The sequence below is a fragment of the Amblyomma mixtum genome, chromosome 3 (genome assembly GCF_055824585.1).
Source record: "Amblyomma mixtum isolate Tamu chromosome 3, ASM5582458v1, whole genome shotgun sequence".
In the NCBI taxonomy this organism is placed as follows: domain Eukaryota; kingdom Metazoa; phylum Arthropoda; class Arachnida; order Ixodida; family Ixodidae; genus Amblyomma; species Amblyomma mixtum.
Window position 1 is genome coordinate 155,734,694 of NC_143014.1, and position 20,163 is coordinate 155,754,856.

The following is a 20,163-nucleotide window of genomic DNA, read 5'->3' on the forward strand; positions in this document are numbered from 1 at the left end:
GCTTGTTTCATAATAAAAAAAAAGATACCACTAGGTACGTTGTGTGACTCGTTTGTGCGATAAAAAAATGTCCCAAAAGAAAATACATGAAAGGGTAAAGGTGTGAAGGCATAAGCAAGCGCTCATGCCTTCAATCGCATATATTTTTTTGCTTGACAACTGCATACCAAGCTGTGCACTAGGCTGGCACAAAAAATCAGTATTTCATTTCCAAATGAAATGTGGCAGAACGTCGAGCTATATGGGGCATGCTAATGCAATTTTTCACACACGTTTTTCACAGCACTAACCGAGGCCAGTTCCTTAGACTCAAAAATTGTCGGCCTCATCTCCGTCAAATTTTGCGCCGCAAAATTCACAGGAAAATAAGGCCATCGTTCGACTAAGCGTCGTTTCTGAGTCAACGTTAACGGTAACTGCGAAACGTTGGTGTTGACAACATACCGGCGTCCTGCCTTCCCACTTCGGAGCCCTTACTGCGTAGCTGCTGTGTTTTTCAACGCGACAGCTCGATCTAAATTATTGTACTCACTTTCATTTTGCGCAATCTCACGCCTCCATAGTGATATGCGTGAGAAATAGCCATCGTATTTTAGATCAATTGAATAATGTCTTGATAAGGCTGACTATGTCCGGCGCACAATGTCGTCCTAGAACGACCCCAGGAGAAGTACTTCTCCAACTTTGACCTGCAATTTCCATTTTTGTTAGATTCAGTTGATATACACTTAGAAAGAAGAGACTTCGAATGCATCCATTGCTACCATTAATAAAAATAAAAAAACTTTCTACGGCACAAAGTTCAGGACCTTTTTCCTGCTGTGACTAGAGGGCCCCACAGTAGTGCTTCTCGGGCGCTACGCTAGCCACTCCCAACTAAAACTTTCGCAGCGAGGACGGGCGGCAGAACGCACAAAGTGGGTCCAAAGTGTAGGGAAAGGTTTTGCGGACGCACAGCTAAATCTGCCTATTTTTGAGAACTCAGGAGCGACCTATCAGATGTTTAGTTCAGGACATGTAACCAAGTGAGCGCATCAATAACGGCATCCTGGCGCAGGTGAAGTAACTTTAATTGTTTTCTGAAAGCTGTCTGCATCTTCTCCAGATAAGTAACTTGAAGGCTTGGTAATAATATGTAAACGTCGTCGGCTCGCAGGGCCATTCGTGACATTTATTTTGCCAGGAAATTTCAGAAAAGCCAAACATCGTCTTCGATGTGCAGCCCTAAAGACCTATATTGCATGCTAGACAGTTACTGTTACTACTCCTAAGCTTGTCTTTGGCGGTCCATGATTTCTATAACAGGGAGATTTGAGAAATTGTTTGAATGTTTAAGCCTGAAGCCACGTTGGCGCTCAAGAGCCGCTGGTGTTTATGGGGTGCCGCTCTAGCTAACGCGACGTCACCGTACACGCCGGAGTGTAAACGCGCCTTTACATTGCTCGTTTACAGCGAGCGCCTTTACAAAGCTCGCTGTGAGCACACGCTGTCTCACACTTCGAGGGAAACTGGGAGCGCCAGGACGCCGTGCTTTGCGAAGCGCTGCTGTCGGCAGCCGGGCAGAAGTGGCGGCAAAGGCGGTGCGCCTTCACTCGTGCGTTTTACCGGCAAAGAACCCTAACGAGTTTTCTCTCTTACAGTTGCTGGTTGCGCGGGACAGTGCATCAAGTTCAATACTTTCTAGTTTATATCTACATCAAAGTCAACTATATCCCGCAATGAGAACTGTAAGAGAGCCAGCCTGCCAGTGTTCTTTGCCGCTAATACCCACAAGACAGATGTGCCATTCAGAGCCTTAGCCAGCGAAAAAAAAGTGAACAGAGACACTTAAGCCTGCTTACGTGTGAAAAGGCGTACGCCTGCCCCATCACTTTGTAAACCCAGTCACCCCACGCTGCGGTGTGATGTAACCCGATGTCACACAGCTGGCAATTCTACCCCTGCGTAGCTCTACATAGACGCCACCGTGACCCCGCTGCACTCCTTCTGATCTACGCGCCAACTTCGTGAAGGCATTCGCTGCCGTGTCAGCCCGCACTACGCCTTAAAGGAAAGCTGAAATGGTGTTTTGAGAATTCGACGTTAGTCAAGAATTTGAATCAATGAAGCGTCCAGGTGAAGCATGCAAAGCATTTTTCCCGGACATTTAAAACAGTCAAATTATCGTAAATTAAAATCGCAATGATATTCAGGCTTCTGCTCACTGCGTTGCAAAACGCGAGGAAACTCGTAGTGACGTCATTATCTGTGAAATTTCAGATGTCCGCAGCCGTCGCCTGCATGCTGCTGTGCGTCATCCGATACCGCCAAACAATGCGTCGAGAGTTTCACCTTCGATAGCATTTGTTTTCTTTCATGAAAAAACTTTTTCTTCGCTGGAAACACAACGCCGCCATACGTGATGTCATTATCGGGGCCTCTTCCTGTTGCTGTGCAGTGCAGAAAAGCTTGAGCGCCGACGCAACTTTATTCAGCGATTACGCCACTATTTCAAATGGTAGCGCAAAATGATTTTGCAGGCTTCACCCGCATGTTTCACACATTCGGCCCTTTTAAACTCATCAAATTTTAAAACCCCTTTTGTTGCCCTTTAATGTGGGAAGAAACTTTGTTTTGTGAAAAAATTCGATGATGATATTTTACGATCGTGTAATAGTGAGTTTCTTCATCTTTCAGAAAACGTATTGCACTTGAGAAGTTTGGACTTCAAATTTTTTTTTTGTCCTTTTTCTTCGTCACTTCGTGCGGAAAAGTGGGTGTACCTCGACGTGGTCTCATCGTTTGGGATGCATACAAAAATCAGTGCTCTGAAGCTTTTAACCAGAAACTCTGGTTCTGGTTTAGGTTCGTCATTTGACCTTGTTTGTAGCACACTTTTTACCCACTAGGTCTCGGCTCCTCCACTAGCCCTTCTGTCTAGGGAACTTTTGATTAATAACACCGTCGTCGACTATACTGGCCTTTTTCTCAAAACAACACTGTTGGAGATTTGTGCTCTGTTTTCTCGAGAACTATAAGGCATAAGGAAACAAAATTTTTCAGAGCGGTTAAGTAATGGCATTTACATAACAGGCACGAGAACAAATCACCTAGGTGCATTTGTTTTTTTTCTGACTAAAAAAAACATTCACATGTCGCAGTTGTATTGCATCCGGACAGATAAAAATAAACGTAAATCTAGTTTTCTTGGAAGTGCAGAGTTATAGTTCCACATGTGTAAAACGTTGCTTCCTGCTTTCGTGCAAAATTTCAACACTCTGGGGAAAGTAGATATTAAGATCGGGTACATTAGTATAAAAAATAAAAACAAAAATTACTAAACAGACTTTTAAACTAGTTTTAAGCTCTGAAGTAAGCTCCGTGTATCCTTAAGTTTCGTTGTATATTTTATAGCCATGGGTTTTGCTACAAATGCGCACAGCTAACTTTTGAAGGTCATTTTAAAAGTCTCACCCCGATATAAGGCCCGTTCACACTGTTCCAAAAACTCGGTTGCCGGTAAAAATTGGGACCTTTTCTTATCCCTTGACGCCCGGTGAGGCGAAACCGCCGACCTGCTGGTGTTTCTCGCTTTTCCAAGCACTTCATGGCCACTACGTCGCCTCTCGCGGTGCACGCAGATATCGTTAGAATAGAGTATAAGTCGACGAAGTCTACGTGCCTAAAGCATGTGCGCGCTTACGTACGCTAATTGCTGGTATTCTGCGAGACGTTGCGTCATTTCTCACATTCTTACATTTAGTTAAATGTATGCAAACAAATATGCCACGATAAGCTCCAGCTAGTGGCGTTGTCTGGTTGTCAGGATGGGAACCATAATTGTCAGCAAACTGACGCTCCTCTTAAGCCTTGAAGCCACACAATCGTAACTCTAAAACAAAAATGAAAAAAATATATCACCTTTATGTTTTCTTACAAACAAGGTGAGATGAAGTGGGAGACCAGTGCCCCATTTATAGCCAATGAACGCAGTGATAAAACGCTGCAGTTCAACTACTGCTGAACCTGGTTAGAGAGCGAAAGCTGTGGCGTATATGAGCGGCTTGGCGTCTGTAACCTTGAGTGCGTTCCGGAGACTGGATAGGCAGCGCCCCCACCCTTCCACCCTGGCAGGTGGCAGTTAATGGTTGGTCGCCAGAGTTCGATCTGAGAATGAACGCTGCGGTCATTGCAGCTGTGCCACGTGTCTGCCACAAAATTATCAGTGCTAACGCGTGCAGCCCACATCTCGCTCATCACCACACGAACCCACAAGCGGGATTCAGGCGTCCTGACACAGGGAGCCAGTTATGCGCACTCAATTTCCTTAAAATCATTAGAGTCTAAAACGTTGTCAACGCTTCTGAACAAAAGTGTCGCGTTTCTGCCACAAAGTTTTCAATGCCAACGCATGCAGCGCACATCTGTCACTACCACCACGTAGCTTAAAGCAAGCCTGAGGTGTCCACTGTTCCAAGTGGGCAGCTATGCGCCTTCCCTTTATTTTCTAAGCTCTCGATCATAGGGGGCCGGTTATGCCCCCTTCCTTTGCTTCCGAAGCTCAAGGTCATTTCAAGGTCAAACCAGCATAGTCCGCCATTGAAGTCCGAAGTCCCGTACTGAAGCTTTCACTACAAAAAGCAGCAACAACGACGAATTCAGTCTGAAGCGACAGGTCCTGGTTGGAAGGGTGCCGCCATATATGTTGTCGCGGGAATGCAATCAGGGATGGCAGAAATCGCCCTATACCAATCCGCCTCGCCGCGCCGCTTTCCGTGTCGGTCGGCGTCAAAATCGGTCGAACCCGCTACACTCGCTGGATTTTTGGACAATTATGAACGGGCCTTTGGGAATATGACGCGATAGCTAGTGGGCGAAATGACGACAGCAGAAAATTTTTGCTTGCGTGTTTTCTTCTTTCAAACAAGGCGCTAGAGATTTTATAAACGATGCATCCCGTGGCATTCGCCTACTGGAGCTAAATAATTTATAACTTACATTTCTTCTCGACGTTGTTTCAGTCTCGCTTTCTTCATCCAAACAACGGCTGCGCCGTGTAGCTGATACTTAGGTGATGTTAGACACATATAAAAGAAACGGTAATATAACTCTTGATACGACGTTTGTAGTGATTCCAGCTGTTGAAGCAGGCTGGTTTAAGCCTAATACTAAGATAGAACTATCTATCAGCATTGATATCCCACTTTTATATTACTTAAACGTCAACTACACATCACAACCATCGTTCACTTGATGAAACCGAAATAGAAGCAGTATGAAAGAACAAATTCAATTATATAATATTTAACGATCGTAAGCGAAAAGCACGCGGTGACCCATGTATTATAATGTCTAATGTATAATTTGAAAAAAGAAAACACTCCATAAAGTTGGGTGCCTGTAGTATTTTATTCCTAATATATGCCGAATTGGTTTTCCTCTAGTTAACATTCATACAGCCCTGGGAGTCCTCCTACCACTCTTGGCAAAGTTGTGCAGCGGTTGAGCGATGCACCACCGCCCTGGGATGGCAGGTGCTACCACCGGTGGAATCATTAATTTAACCGGCACCTCACAGGTTGCATGAGGACGCTATCATTTATATGTACCACCGAGCGTTAACACACTCACAAACACAAATAGAGACAGGTTTTGCCTCAATGGGGCAAGTAAGGCTTACGCCTTAAAAGTACCTGGCAACACGAAAGCAGCCTCTCTCTACAGAAGCACTTAAACGAGTGGAAGATCGAAGACCTTTTTGCGACAAATAACTCTGAGGACGTCATTTCTCTAATTAGCTAATGCAGACAAACGATTCATTTGGATCTAGTTTTTGTGTTGATATGTCAGTCTTATTCTACGCCATCCCACATCAGCCACTTTTTAAGTCTGTGCGTAGCTGCCTTGAAGGCAGTGGTGCAGTAGGCTCTAGAAAAGCAACAGGCATCTCGGTAGACGATTTTAAGGCTCTGTTGGAGTATGGCCTGAATGCCACGTTTGTTAGGTTCGATAAGCATGCCTTTCACCAGGGAAAGATAGCGCGCTCTGAGTCGTGCGCGGCACCAGTTTTATGCAACAGATTGTTAAGCGATAGCTTAGCATATTTGTAAGCGACAGCTTTTAAATATGCGCGGATGCGCGCACAGATCAACTTTACAAGGCGCTGCGGGAGACCACTAGGCTATCGCCACATTTTTTCTTCTTTAACGCCTTTTGCGGCAAGTACAGAAGCACCCCAACCCTGTCGGTTTATCTGACATGAAAATGTATGTAATTTCATTTTAACGAGAAAATCCATCTCTCAATGACTCCATCAAAGACACCTTGGCTCCTGAGGACGTGTCGCAGTCGAAAACGGCTCGTGTTAAATTGCACCACAATCTCGCTCTGTGGATTACAGAGCGTCGTCTCCATCAACTTCCATCTGCTCCCTCCAGCGGTACTCCTCGCTAATCGCGTCTTATTCGTAGCTCCAATCTGTGCTTTTGCAATGATTAGAATGTAGCAAACATTTTCTGCTGTTGCAAAATTCCAAAACTTGGCCCGGCCCACCCTTGGCTGATTAAAACCATAAAGCAGGTCCAAGCAGAACTGACCAGGCCGCGCGTTGGCACAGAGATTATGGCGCTCGGCAGCTGACCCTATATATGCGGGTTCGATGACGGCTATGGCGGTCGAATTGCAATGGAGGCAAAATTCTAGAGGCCTGTGCACTGTGCGATGCCAGTGCAAGCTACCAAAACACAGGTGGTCGAAATTTCCGGAGCCGTTCAGTACGGCATCCCTCATAGCTGAGTCTCTTTTGGACGTTCAACCTCCATTAAGCAAACGAAGCCATAACCGACCGTGCCAGAAAAAATGGTGGCCTCCAACTTTCGCCCTAGCATTCCCAAAATGCTATCGCTGAACCTTTGAGGATGACCGCGGTTAAACACTGCCTAGCTTTTTAGATACGTTCTTCAGACACGTAGACGACTTGCTTGTGATACTGCAGGAAAGGAAAGTAACCAGTGGGTGGATACCGTAGGAACCATTCGGAGGGTGGTTACTGTGGAAGGATGGGAGTATAGGGAGAATAGAGGGATCCCTAAATGGTTACCTTGGAGGAGGAGGAGGGTATGACAACACGTAAGAAGGCGCACCCGGTCCACGGTTTACACGGGAACCACTCGGAGGGTAGTTACGTGGAAGGACTAGGAGGGATATCATTGCAGAAGGTTTTATGGCGAAAGCGTAGAAGGGAGTAACTACAAGATGGGTACAACGGCAACCATACGGAAGGTGGTTACCGTGAAAGGAGGAAGGTATGGCGAGGAACTGAGAAGGCGCACCTGGTATGTGGTTGCCATGGGAACCAACCGGGGGATAGTTACACTAGAATAAGAAGAAGGGTAGCTTATTATTTTTATTTCTTTTTAGGTCGTCCCAAACTAATGTATGTCTAAGGAGACTAAGGCGAGAGGAGGAGGTAATGGCGAGAATGTAGGACGGCGCGCCATGGTAACCATGAAAGTGGTTACCTATCGTGGAAGGAGGAGGAAGGATATGTCGATAGGGGAGCAATGTTGGACGGTCCATCTGCGACAGCTGCGATCATCGGCGGCACTGCGCTTGTAGAACGGCGAACTCGAGAGCATCCCTGGACGAAAAACGGCTTTGTGTGGAAAACTAAAAACAGGGCCCTAGAATTATAGAGATGTGAGGTCTCCCTTATATTCTCTACCACAACTTAGGGTTAAGTACAAATACCTTAACAGCTGTCACTGAATCCCCAATCAACCAGTGCTAACCGTCATGTCAATTTTCTATGTATGAGAGTGCCTTGTCTGATATTTTAAATTCTTTAGAACGTAATAAATCAACTGTAGTATTTGCCTTGTCATTAACACTCTGCAATTAGACCTTAAGCTAACATTCTGTCATAGACATGATTGTTGGCGTTTCTGCTCCCGGTCAAGAAAGCTACAGTTGTCCTAGGGTTCCGCCCACTCGAAAGGTGCTAAAAGGACGACTGCTAAGCATATATGTTAAAGAAAAAATTCTGTACACATCTCATGAAGTCAAGCTTCGACTTGCACATTTCGAGGTTAAAGGAGGCTGCTTTTACTGATATGATCGCGCTGGATGTTGTTGAAATTCTGGCAAAGGAAATAAAGGTGCTCCTAACCAAAGGTTAATACATATAAAGAGGCCAGCAGTAGTTCCCGATGTCCCCAGGCTCGCACACAACTTTTAGAAAGTAGGGAGCAAGCACTGGAAGTATGGAATAAGCATGTAACCACGAGCTTACTCAAACTGAAGATGACAGCGAATAATCGAGCCCTTGCGCGGAACGAATGCAATCCGAAGGGGAAAGCAGGGAAAACGCGTGGAACGAGGCCGCCGAATATATCCAAAGAAACATGTATATTATCAGTGGGGTGCAGTTAAGGTAGGGTGATACTTTGTAAATTAGATTCAAAAATTGGCTGCACAGCAGTTGTAATGCAAGCTATGGCTATGAAATTTGCGAGGAATCTTAAAGATAGACCCAGTTTGCATTAGAGCTCGAAACGTGTTTTAAATTTTGTTCAGTGTTTTTAATTTTGTTTTTATTTTTCTACTATTGTACTTTTTTCTTAAAATATACTATTCGCAGAGTGCTGCAATTTTGGTCAAAATTATTAACCAGTGCTATACAGAAGTGTAACTAAAATTATACGCTCCCAATAAAAGCAACATTATTTATGTTTTTATCCTTGTCGATGCAATAGAACTGCCGCATATGAATGGGTTTTTTTCAGTCAGAAACATACAAATGCGCCTAGGCTACTGATTCTCGTCCCAGTTATGTAAATGTCATTAGCTAACAGCAGTGAGATATTTTGTTTGCTTATGCCTTACAGTTCCTGATAAAAATGTGCACAAACTTCCAAACATACTTTGAGAAAAACGCCAATAAAATCGCTGAAAACCATTTTATTCATCAGAGTGGTCGCAGTGGCTCTGTGGCTAGTGTGCTTAGCTGCTGACCCGAAAGACGGGGTTTCGATATTGGCTGCTGCGGTTGAATTTAAATGCAGATGGTGGAGGCGCATGTACTGTACAATGTCAGTGCACTATGAAAAACGCAGGTGGTTGGAATTTCCAGAGCCCCAACTACGGCATCCCTCATAGCCTGGGTCGCTTTAGAAGGTTAAATCGCATTAACGAATCGCTTTATTCACCACAACTTCCCTTGAATGACGGGGTACAGGTAGGGCCCTACTGACTAAAAAAAGAACGACAAACTAGGGCAAATTTTTAACTGCAACCCAAAACCCTGAGAGTCCGATAAAAAATGCCAGAGCGTTGGATTTTCGCAAGTATAGGAAACGAAGAGAACATGTCGAGGTGCACCCGCTTTTTTGGGAGACGTGGCAAAGAAGAAGAGCAAAAAATTATTTTTGAGATAGCATATCTCCAAGATATTTTCTGCAAGATCAAGCCATTCTCCATCAGAGGATCGCAAAATCTGCGAATAGAATTTTCGACAAAAGAAAGCCTCAAACCACCTTACAGCTTTTCAGCAGCACTGCGGTGCTCTTGAATGCGATAACATGATATCGCCTCAGAATTCACCCCGCCGGTCCTCGGAGAAAACAAGGAAAAATGGAAGGATAGATTGACCGCGTAAGAGCGAAAAAACACAATGCTCCAGCCTCCGCTTAGTCATAAAAATACAGCCATCTTATGAGCAGCAGAAGAGAACGACGACGTCAAGCGCTGAACAGACGCCATTTCTCGGGCAACAGGGACAGAAGCATCAACGAAGACACGAAGTGTGTGTCGCTACTCGGCGTCGGCTGCAACGTGAGCGCAGTTCCTATTGTGCGTAGTCGAGCATGGCATCATCAGACTGCGTCTGTGCTGAGACCTCCGCCGGCACAGGCAGCGTGCCTGTGGCCCATGATACCAAGACGCTCATGTGTAAGATTTATGCTGAGCTACTGAGGGTTTCCAACCTGTCCTCGAGCACCAGCGAGAGCGACAATAGCAGCAGTACCAGCAGCAATGGCGGTAGCAGCACCAGCGACTCCAGCAGCGATTCCAGCAGCGACAGCAGTGACGAATATGACGGCAGCGCTTCGGAGACAGTCAACGTCGTCGCTGAAGGTGCGGCCGCGGCGTGCCCCAACGTCAAGGGAGTTCAGAAAGCGCGGTTCCTCCGCAGCTGTCGTGCGCGCAGGACGACGAAGGCAAGAGCGACGACGTGGACGCTGAGCACGAGGAACAAGCTGTTTCTCTCGGCGGCAGGAGCAGCGTACTGCTCGGACCTATACGGCGAGGTTTCCCCATGTAACACTCGTACAAGGCCGAGTTTTTGCCCAGGATGGAGCTTCAGATCAGCCCGCAAAGAAGGCTGATGGAGCCAGCTCCGGTCGTCCGCTTCAGTAACCTGGACGACGAGTTGCAGTACGTGACCTGGATAACTTTCATCCAAGACTCCGGCGTATGCGCAGGCCACTACATGCACCCGGGATCGCTCCGACTAGGCACTTCGTGGAACGGCAAACCACTGTCATTCTCCAAGCTCAAGCTTTTCGCCTCCGACGGCACCTCCAAGGCACCCATCACCCTCATGTTCAACGAAAAGTAGCTACTGCAAATCAACTTCGGAAACGTGGACAAATACGTCCAGATCCTGAAGCGCACAGTCATTCGCCAAGCCCTCGCCAGCACTTGGTTTGTGGCTGTAAACCACAACCAAGCCTAAAAAAGAAGCCGTCCAAAAATAAGTCGAGTAAAGCGCACGCGCCAGCAAACAAGCGGCACAAGTCTGCCTAACAACTTTGCCTGGTCGGAACATCATGAAGCATGTTTGTTAATAAAAAAAAAATATGCCACTATGTACATTGTGTGAGTTGTCTGTAAAATAATAAAATGGGGCCACTGTGGCCTTGACCGCACAAGGCGGATATTGGGTCCTCACAGATCGATTTTCCATCAAGCATTTTTCACCACTTTTAAAAGAAAAAAAAATTGTATTCAGTAATTTTGAAATTTCCTGCCTACTGGATGCTTTGTGTCGTGCGCGTGTGATTGTACAGTGATCTCCCAGATCTTCACGCGCGTGCGACCTGCATATATGTATATGTTTACCATGTAGATATGTAAATAGATTCATTGAAAGTGTACCCCTCCCCCTGTCCTTTCTACTTTCCCCTCACCCCTTTTCTTTCACTTCTAATCTCTGCCTGCTATCCTTTATTTCGCTGCCCCAGCTCAGGTGCTTCCAGTCGCGATAGCAGATCCCGGGGCTGCAAACATTCTTTTACCTTCCATATCAAATGTTCAATAAATAACCGCTTCATCATCATCATCTAGTGCACTGCAGGCATAACATTTATAAACCTGCCACACTTTTTCTTTTATAACTCACTCAGTTTATGAAATACCTTACGTACTTTGAGTTCATTTTTATTGCACATTTATTTTAATCCAAGTGTACATTTACGACAACAGTTGCTTTTCTTTCTTGAAACTCTTCGCTTTCCTGAAAATTCTAGCAAAGCAAATGATCGTTCGCTACAAGAGGTCTCAACTTAGCCCACAGCCAAACCGATATTTATTGCAGCCCGACATAAGCAAATTTATAAACCAGCAATGCACTGCTTGGGGATAGTCCCAAAAGAAAATACATAACAGGGTAATGGTGTGAAGGCATTAGCAAGCCCTCATGCCTTCAATCGAACATTTTTTGAGTGAGAACTGCATGCCAAGCTGTGCACAAGGCTGGCACAAGCAATCGGTATTTCACTTCCAAAGAAAATATAGCAGAACGCCCAGCAAGATGGGACATGGTAATGCACATTTATCACAGAGGTTTTTCACAGCACAAACCGAGGTCAGTTCCTTATAGTCAAAAAAAGTCGGCATCATCTCCGTCAAGTTTTGCGCCGCAAAATTCACCGAAAAATAAGGCCATCGTTCGACTAAGCGTCGTTTCTGAGTTCTAACCTAATCTAACCTAAACACCAACAACGCGTCAGAGCCGTCGTTCGACTGATGAAACCGAAACAGCCTCAAGAAGAAATACAATTATAAATTATATAGTGGTTGCGCATGAATAGTACAGGGTGCTCCATGTTTACGAATGTCTAACGCATCATTCGAAAGAAGAAAACGCACAAGCAAAAAATTGGTGTATAGAGTCTTGTAAGCTAACATACTGCCATTAACATTTATTTATTTATTTATTTATTTATTTATTTATTTATTTATTTATTTATTTATTTATTTATTTATTTATTTATTTATTTATTTATTAGTACCTCACAGGCCCCGAAGAGCATTGGGTGAGGGGGGCAAATCGAAAAAAAGGTATATACAGATGGAAAAAACCGTAATATCGGTACAAGAACGCGGTACAAGTCAAATACAAGAAAGGAACACGAAATTTACACAAAACGGAGAAAATAACATCAGACACGAAAATAGAGGGGGAAAAAAAAAGCGAAACACGAACATGAGAAAAAAAAAAAGCAACCTGTCCCCAACCAAGAAAGCTACCGTTATCCTAAGATGCCGCCCACTCGAAAGCCGTTAAATGGGAAATTGCTACGCATATTTCCTAAAATAAAAGCATGTACACATCCCATGTAGTCGAGCTTCGAGTTGCAGAGTTCAATGTCGAGGGTGGCTGATTTTCCTGATACGATTGTACTAGAAGTAGTTGAAACGCTGGCAAAGAAAATAAAGGCGCCCCCAAACAAAAAGCCAGTACAGATAAGAGGGCCAGCAGTAGTTCCTGACCGCCACAAGACCACGCACAACTTTTATAAAGTACGAAACAAGCATGGGAAGAATGGAATAGGCATGGGAGCACGAGCTCACGTCACCTGATGATAACAGCGAATAATCAAGCCGTTGGGCGGCACGAATGGAATTCGAAGAGGAAAAAAGGAAAAACAGGAGGAAGAGGTGAGCGGTATGCTGTCGGGCACGCCCAAAAAAAGGTTCATATTATCAATTGAGGGTTGTTAAGGTGGGGTGAGACTTTGAAAAGGAGTTTCAAAAGATGCCTGTACAGCAGTTGTAAAAAAAGCTATGGCTATAAATTATGCAAGGAATCTCGAGTGTAGACCCAGGTTGCATAAGAGCTGGAAACGAGTTTTAAATTTTGCTTAGTATTTTGTATTTTTGTTTTTATTTTTCTACTAACGTACTTTTTTCTTAAAAGCTAGTATTTGCAGAGTGCAGCAAGTTTGTACAAAATTTGCAACCAACGCTTTGCACAAGTGGAACTAAAATTCTACGCTTCTAACATTATATTTTTTTGCCTTTGTCGATGCCAAAGAATTAACAGCTGTGAAAAATTCCTTCGCTTATCCGTTTTAGATCCTGTAAAAATGTACACAAACATCCAAAAGAGTTTAAAAGAAACGAAAATAAAATCTTTGAAAACCCCCTTATTCATCACAGCCGCCTCTGTGGTTCAGCAGCTATGGCGCTCGGATGCTGACGTGGAAGACGTGGGTTCGATCCAGGCTACAGCTGCTGGATTTCGATGGAGGTGAAATGCTGGAGGACCCTGTTCTGTACGATGTCAGTGCACGATGAAAAACCCCCGAGGGTCAAAATTTCTGGCGCCATGCGCTTCCGTGTCCCTCACAGCCTCAGTCGCTATGGGGTGTTAAACCCCATCAACAAAGCATATTATTCATTAGAAGTTCCCTTGACCAAAGAGCTGCAGGAAGGGCCTTTGTGGATGAAAAATGTACGACGAACATGGCCAAATACCAAACTGAAACCAAAAACCTGAGTGTTTCATGAAACCTCCTCAGCGTGGAACTCTTGCTAGTATAGGAAGCGAAGGGAACACGTCGAGGTGCACCCGATTTTTGGTTGGTTGGTTGGCCTCAAGTAGAATGGCACATACCCACTACGGGGGAGTGGCCAAGACACAGGCGGTGAACTGTTGGAATGATTAGGAGTTTTAGAGGAAAAGGAGTATTAATAGGGCATAGGCTGACAATTTGGACGACGCAACGAAAGGGGTCCTGTTAGCTGGACCCATTTTTCTGGAGACGTAACCAAGAAGAAGTACAAAGCAATTATTTTAAAATAGCTAATACCCATGTTTAATATATTTTCGAAAAGATAAAAAATTCCCCATCACGTGATCGCAGAACCCCAAAATCGAATTTTTTGGCAAATCAAAGCTTCACCCCAGCTTACACGTTTTTCAGGAGCAGTGCAATAACCTTGGACGCGGTAACATGGCATCGCCTCTGAATCCACGCTCAGGCCCTCAGCGAACACAAGAAAAAAATAAAAAGAGGAGACATGTTCCGCTCGAAGGATGGATGAACGGTGTTAGAGCGAAAAGGCATATGGCCACTACCCCCACTTAATCATAAAAATACAGCCATCTGATGGGCAGCAGAAGTGAACGACGACGTCTGGCGCTGGACAGACGCCATTCCCGTGGCAGCAGGGAAGCCGCAATCTGCGCATTTGATGCCAGCGCCCTGCGTCCGGGAGACCAGAGGCATCACCGAAGACTTGAATTGTCGGTCGCTACTCGGCGTCGCCAGCAACGTGAGCGCTTTTCCTCTTGTACGTACTCGAGCATGGCGTCATCAGAGTCCGATTGTGGTGAGACCTCTGCCGCCACAAGCGGCAGGCCTAGGGTCGATAATACCAAGATGCCCATGAGTGAGTTTTATGCTGAGCTACTCAGGCTTTGCAAACTGTACTCGAGCACTAGCCAGACCGACGATAGCAGCGGTACCAACAACAGTGGCGGTAGCAGCACCAGCGACTCGAGCAGCGATTCCAGCAGCAACAGCAGTGACGAAGATGACGGCAGCGCTTCGGAGACAGTCGGCGTCGTCACTGAAGGTGCGGCCGCGGCGCGCCCAAACGTCAAGGATGTCCAGAAAGCGGCCCCCCCGCAGCTGTCGTGCGCACAGGCCGACGAAGGCAAGGTCGACAACGTGGACGCTGAGTATGAGAAGCAAGTGTTCTCTGTCGGCGGCTGGAGCAGCGTACTACTCGGACCTGCGGTGAGGGTTCCGCACGTAACACTCGTCGACAAGGCCCACTTTTTGCCAAGGATGGAGCTCAAGATCAGCCCGCATGGAAGGCTGATGCAGCCAGCTCCGATCGTCTGCTTCAGTAACCTGGACGACGAGTTGCAGCACGCGGTGTGGATAACTTTCATTCAAGACTCCGGCGTATGCGCAGGCGACTACATGCACCCGGTATCGCTCCGACTAGGCACTTCGTGGAACGGCAAACCACTGCATTCTCCAAGCTCAAGCTTTTCGCCTCCGACAGCACCTCCAAGGCACCCATCACCCTCATGCTCAACGAAAAGTACTTCCTTCAAATCAACTTCGGAAACGTGGACAAATACGACCAGATCCTGAAGGGCACAGTAATTCGCCAAGCCCTCGCCAGCACTTGGTTTGCGGCTTTAAACCACACCCAGGCCTCCAAAAAAAAGCCGTTCAAAATGAAGTCGAGTAAAGGCACGCACCAGCGAACAAGCGGCACAAGTATGCCTCACAACTTTACTTCTCCGGAGCATCATGAAGCTTGTTTCTTAATATAAAAAAAAAGATACCGCTATGTACATTGTGTGACTCGTCTGTGCGATAAAAAAATGGGGCCACTGTGGCCTTGACCGCACAAGGCGAATATTGGGCAGTCACAGATACATGTTCTATGAAGGGAGGAAAGCCCAGCATTTTTCACCGTTTTTAAAAGAAAAATTTGTATGGAATAATTTGAAACATCCGGTCTAGGGTACTGCAGGCATAACATTTGTTAACCTGCAAATCTTTTTTCTTTTATGACTCACTCAGTGTATTAAATACTTTGTGTACCTTTGAGTTCTTTTTTATTGCACATTTTTTTAAATGCAGGTGTACATTTACGACAACAGTTGCTTTTACTTCTTGAAACTCTTCGCTTTCCTAAAAATTGTGGCGAAGGAAGTCATTCTCCGCTACAAGAGGTCGCAACTTAGCCCAAAGCCAAACCAATATTTATTACAACCCAACAACATCAAAGTTATAAACCAGCATGGCACTGCTTTGGGATAGTCCCAAAAGAAAATTCATAAAAGGGTAAAGGCGTGAAGGGATTAGCAAGTGATCATGCCTTCAATCGCAATTTTTTTTTTTTTGCGTGACAACTGCATACTAAGCTGTGAACTAGGCTGGCACAAGCAATCGGTATTTCATTTCCAAAGGAAACATAGCAGAACGTCCAACTATATGGGACATGCTAATGCAAATTTTTCACACACGTTTTTCACAGCACTAACCAAGGCCAGTTCCTTAGACTCAAAAATTGTCGGCCTCATCTCCGTCAAATTTTGCGCCGCAAAACTCACAGGAAAATAAGGCCATCGTTCGACTAAGCGTCGTTTCTGAGTCGACGTTAACGGTACTGCTAAACGTTGGTGTTGACAACATACCGGCGTCCTGCCCGCCCAGTTCGGACCCATTACTGCGTAGCTGCTGCATTTTTCAACGCGATAGCTCACTCTAAATTACTGTACTCACTTTCATTTTGCGCAATCTCACGCCTCCATAATGATATGCGTGAGAAATATCCATCGTATTTTAGATCAATTGAATAATTTCTTGGTAAGCCTAACTATGTACGGCGCACAATGTCGTCCTAGAACGACCCCTTGGCGAAGTACTTCTCCAACTTTGCACTGCAATTTCCACTTTTGTTAGATTCATTTGATATACACTTATAAAAAAGAGACTTCGAATGCATCCATTCCTGCCATTAATAAACATAGTTTCTACGGCACACAGTTCAGGAGCTTTTTCCTGCTGTGACTAGGTGGTCCCACAGTAGTGCTACTCGGGCGCGATGCTAGCCACTTCCAACTAAAACTGTCGCAGCGAGGACGGGCGGCAGAATGCGCAAGGTGGGTCCATAGCATACGGAAAGTTTTGCGGACGCACAGCTTAATCTACCTATTTTTGACAACTCAGGAGCGACCCATCAGATTTTTAGTTCAGGAAATATAACCAAGTGAGCGCATCACTGAAGGCATCCTGGCGCAGGTGAAGTAATTTTAACTGTTTTCTGAAAGCTGTCTGCATCCTCTCCAGATAAGTAACTTGAAGACTTGGTAACGATATGTAAACGCTGTCTGCTCGCAGTGCCATTCGTGGCATTTATTTTGGCACGAAAAGCCAAATTTCGTTTTCGATGTGCAGCCCTATAGACCTATATTACATGCTATTAAGCAAACAAGGGAAGGGGAATGAGGGGCTCGTTATAAATATGAGAGAAGGTAACAGCCACAGAAACCAAGGGGCACAGGGGATTTTTTAAATTTATTTTTTTTTATTTGGTGGTGTTCATCAATTTAGAATATTACTGAACATGTGATCGCTTAAAGCTAATTGATTAGAAAAGCAGAAGAAAAAACAACCACTGCCGCCGCACGTTTTTTTTTCTTCTGCTTTTCTAATCAATTAGCTTTAAGCGATCACATGTTCAGTAATATTCTAAATTGATCAACACCACCAAATAAAAAAAAATAAATTTAAAAAATCCCTTGTGCCCCTTGGTTTCTGTGGCTGTTAGCTTCTCTCATATTTATAACGAGCCCCTCATTCCCCTTCCCTTGTTTGCTTAATTGCTAGCGAGGGCCTCGGTTCTGGCAGCCTTGACGCCATAGGAAGCATAAGAGGGTTCTCACGCAGCTTCCACCCTCTCCGTTCGATGACGTTCTACGCCACACCTGCGGTAACTCAGGACGTTCTACGTCCGCCGCTTATGAACGTGGGTGGCGCTGATGAACACTCTCAAGGTTAGGTTACTTGTAAAACATAAATACCCCCGAAAGCAGAAGATCTTATAGCCGTCGCCGTAGCTCAGAGGTAGAGCACCGGACGCGTAATTCGGAGGTCGTGGGTTCGGATCCCACCGGCGGCAGTGGTTGTTTTTTCTTCTGCTTTTCTAATCAATTAGCTTTAAGCGATCACATGTTCAGTAATATTCTAAATTGATCAACACCACCAAATAAAGAAAAATAAATTTAAAAAATCCCCTGTGCCCCTTGGTTTCTGTGGCTGTTAGCTTCTCTCATATTTATAACGAGCCCCTCATTCCCCTTCCCTTGTTTGCTTAATTGCTAGCGAGGGCCTCGGTTCTGGCAGCCTTGACGCCATAGGAAGCATAAGAGGGTTCTCACGCAGCTTCCACCCTCTCCGTTCGATGACGTTCTACGTCACACCTGCGGTAACTCAGGACGTTCTACGTCCGCCGCTTATGAACGTAGGTGGCGCTGATGAACACTCTCAAGGTTAGGTTACTTGTAAAACATAAATACCCCCGAAAGCAGAAGATCTTATAGCCGTCGCCGTAGCTCAGAGGTAGAGCACCGGACGCGTAATTCGGAGGTCGTGGGTTCGGATCCCACCGGCGGCAGTGGTTGTTTTTTCTTCTGCTTTTCTAATCAATTAGCTTTAAGCGATCACATGTTCAGTAATATTCTAAATTGATCAACACCACCAAATAAAAAAAAATAAATTTAAAAAATCCCCTGTGCCCCTTGGTTTCTGTGGCTGTTAGCTTCTCTCATATTACATGCTAGGCAGTTAGTGTTACTCCTCTTAAACTTGTCTTTGGCGGTCCATGATTCCTGTAACTGAGACATTCGAGAAATTGTTTGAATGTTTAAGCCGGAAGCATGTCGGCGCTCAAGCGCCCCTGGTGTTCATGGGGTCCCGCTGCAGCCTGCGCGACCTCACCGACAAGTCGAAGTATAAACGCACCTTAACATGGCTTGGTTACAGCCGGCGCCTTTACAACGCTCGGTGTGAGCACACGCTGCTGACGGCAGCCGGTGAGAGTGGCGGCAAATGCGGTGCGCCTTCACTCGTGCGTTTTCGCGGCAAAGAACACTCACCAGTTGTCTCTCTTACATTTGCTGGTTGCGCGCGAGAGTGCATCAAGTTCAATACTTTCTAGTTTATATCTGCCTCAAAGTCAACTATCTCCCGCAATGAGAACTGTAAGAAAGCCAGCCTGTCGGTGTTCTTTGCCGCTAATACCCACAAGACACATGTGCCATTCAGAACCTTAGTCAGCGAAAAAAAAAGTGAACAGAGACACTTAAGCCTGCTTACGTGCTTACGTGTAGAGACACTTAAGCCTGCTTAGACACTTAAGCCTGCTTAAGCCCCCCCCCCATATGGCCCTTTGTGAACCTCTGCACGGCTCTACGCAGCCGCCACCGTGACGTCGCTGCACCCCTTCTGACCTACGCGCTAGCTTCGTGAAGGCAGTCGCCGCCGTGCCGGCCCGCGCTCCGGCTTAAAGGAAAGCTGGAATGTTTTTTTTTTAGAATTATATGTTAGCCAAGAATTCGAATCAATAAAGCTTCTAGGTAAAGCATGGAAACCATTTTTGCCTTGGCATTTAAAATAGTCAAATAATCGTAAATTGAAATCGCGGCGATGTTAAGCCTTCTTCTGACTGCGTTGGAGAATGCGAGGAAGCTCATAGTTACGTATTATCGATGAAATTTCAGATGTCCGCGTCCTTCGCCTGCATGCTGCTGTGCGTCATCCGATGCCGCCAAACAATGCTTCGTGAGCTTCACCTTCGATGGGATTGGTTTTCTTCCATGAAAGAACTGTTTCTTCAAACGCAACGCCGTCATACGTGATGTCATTATCGGGACCTCTTCGTGTTGCTGTGCGCTGGAGAGAACCTTGTGCGCCGACGCATCTTTATTTGAGGATTACGAGACCATTGCAAATGGTAGAGCAAAATGATTTTGCAGGCTTTACCCGCATATTTTACACATTCGGCCCGTTTAAACACATCGAGTTCTAAAACCCCTTTGGTTGCCCTTTAATGTGGGAAGAGACTTTGTTTTGTCAAAAAATTCGATAATGAGACTTTGTAATCATCTAATAGTGAATTTCTTCATCTTTCAGAAAATGTATTGCACTTCGGAAATGCGATTTCGAAAAATAATTGCTTGGCCTGCTTCTTCGTCACGTCGAGCGTAAAGGTTGGTGCGCCTATGCGTGTTCTCTCCGTTTCGGATACATACAAAAATCAATGCCCTGAGGCTTTTGATCAGAAACTCAGGTTTTGGTATAGGTTTGGCATCTGACCTTGTTCACAGTACATTTTTGACCCACTAGGAGTCCTCCTATAGCTCTTCTG

General features: G+C 45.4%; 1 protein-coding gene and 1 pseudogene across 1 annotated transcript in view; one reads left to right on the top strand and one right to left on the bottom strand.

Annotated features, from left to right (window-relative positions):
- LOC149352445 (soluble guanylate cyclase 88E-like) overlaps window positions 1-20,163 on the bottom strand; it is a 204,853-nt gene that overhangs the window by 63,552 nt on the left and 121,138 nt on the right. The window lies entirely within an intron of this gene.
- Window positions 14,574-19,245, top strand: LOC149352449 (uncharacterized; annotated as a pseudogene).